Here is a 2,404-nt window from a genome sequence, read left to right as displayed (position 1 = left end):
CAGCAAACTTGCTGAGGGTGGCCACTATCCCCTCATCAAGGTCATTGATGAAGATGTTGAACAAGACCGGACCCAGCACAGACCCCTGGGGGACACCACTGGTTACAGGTCTCCAGCCAGACTCTGCACCACCAACAACGACCCTCTGCGCTCTGCCTGTCAGCCAGTTCTCAATCCACCTCACTGTCCACTCATCTATCCCACACTTCCTCAGTTTTGTTATAAGGATGTTGTGGGAGACAGTATCAAATGCCTTTCTAAAATCAAGGTAGATTACATCTACCGCTCTTCCCCCATCCACCCAGCATGTGACAGCATCATAGAAGGCCACCAAGTTGGTCGAGCACGACCTCCCCTTGGTGAACCCATGCTGACTACTCCTGATAACCTCCTTTTCTCCCAGTTGTCTGGAGATGGTATCCAGCACAAGCTGTTCCATCACCTTTTCAGGGACGGAGGTGAGGCTGACAGGCCTATAATTACCCGGATCTTCCTTCTTGCCCTTTTTGAAGACCGGAGTGACATTGGCTATCCTCCAGTCTTCAAGGACCTCCCCTGTTGTCCAAGACCTCTCAAAAATGATGGAGAGCGGTTCGGCAATGACCTCCACCAGCTCTCTCAGCATACGTGGATGCACCCCATCAGGTCCCATGGACTTGTGGACCTTAGGAACAAATTCTGGAACAAAATTGCTAACTAAACAGTTAGGCTTCTTTCCTATGAGGCTAATTTTCTATTTGTCTCCCTTACAAATACAAGGGGAGAGTTGCAGAAGCCCCACATGACAAGGAAACACTTTTTTTCATCTGTAGGACTCCCGGCCACGCAGACCCTGGGACTTGGTTGTCCCAGAGTTACTGAGAAGTACTCAACCCCTCATTGAGATACCAGTGATCTCCAAAAGTTAGCAACATCCATTTTTCAACTTCAACAAATTTTAGCAGAGCTGAGTGAACAAAGTCTCTTTCAAGCTCTAGGTTTAAGCAAATCATGCCTGCAAATGATACACATTAAACCTTAAGACACTGAAGAAATATGTGTACTTCACTCTCCTGGAACTCCATGCCTTGGAAGTCTTTTTCCCAGGCTAAACAATATATAGGCAGCAGTTTGCACTCTTCCCCATGGGCAATCGCTCAGCAGCCTAATATGTTTCAGTAATGATTTTTTCCTAAGATTCAGCTTAAATTTTCTCTTGCTTAATTTCACCCCATCACTCTTAGTTATACCTTCCTGTACCATCCTAACTATCCTCACTCGATCTCTTTTTGAAGTTCAGGCTCCCTTCAAACTTAGCTGTGCTTCCCATCAATCATCTCTACCAAAGTCACAGATATGGCAGTTAGTTTGTTTTTTTCCAAGTCTTTCTTAATCATTTGGTCCCTTCTGCCCTGATTGCTTTGTTGCTCCTCTCACCTTCTCAACAGTTTGTCAATATTTTTGTAACAATACTTTTTCCAAGATTTCATGCAGTATTGCAGGTATGGTTTCAGATTGACACATATCAAAGTTATTGTCCTTCTAATGTAATATGTAATATTGCCTATGTTTCTGCCCTTGCATTCCCAATTCATCAAAGACGCATAGAACCAACAGTAAATACTCTGAGTTGTAGAGTTTGTTTTGCAAGAGGTTCCTGCTTTGACTGTGAGACCAGCTTTGTGAAAAAAAGCCAAGCATACAGGACACCAAAGTGCTTCCAAGTCTGGTCCTTGTCTGCAAGCTCAATAAGAGCATGATGCCAAAAGCAATTAACAAATATTTTAAAAAAGTAAATGAACTGGTTTTGAGTTCCTTTGGAAAGCTCTCAGGAGCTTCACCTCAACTAAATCTGACCAGATAGTTGCAAGCAGTCCCCGAAGTCCTTCAGTTGTGGCACACAGAACAGAGACCTGGGTGTACCTGGTGCTAATACAAAGGAAGAAATACTCTGTTTGTCATGTAACCACATAATAGGCAGCATGCTTCCTGCAAAGTGTTACTCACATAGCTCAGCTACAGAGAAGTGAAAAGACAAACTTCAGTGTTTACCACAACTTGGGCAGGAAAGTGCTAAAGGACTGCTCACTAGGCATTCATGTGAATAACAGTAACTTCACAGAGGGAGTCTACATTCCACAATTTCTCAGATGGAGGGGAAGAAGGAGAGGAGGAGAAAAAAAAAAATGTTCTCCCTACCCAGAACTGATAGGGTACATCTGAAATGCGTTAGCAGGTAATTCTGACTCCTCCCTGCAAAAGGAAAAGCATCAACTGAGCATCCAGCCAGGGTTCCTTCATGCAGCTGTCAGAGCTATCTATAATCATTTGTTTCCTCATATTTTATTTATTTTTTCTAAGACTTATCCCTGGTCATCGTAACTAAAATCTCTCCAGATGCATTTGCTACTTAATTCAGTGATGA

Source organism: Meleagris gallopavo, chromosome 7 (genome assembly GCF_000146605.3).
Source record: "Meleagris gallopavo isolate NT-WF06-2002-E0010 breed Aviagen turkey brand Nicholas breeding stock chromosome 7, Turkey_5.1, whole genome shotgun sequence".
Lineage (NCBI taxonomy): Eukaryota > Metazoa > Chordata > Aves > Galliformes > Phasianidae > Meleagris > Meleagris gallopavo.
Note: the sequence above shows the minus strand (reverse complement) of the source record.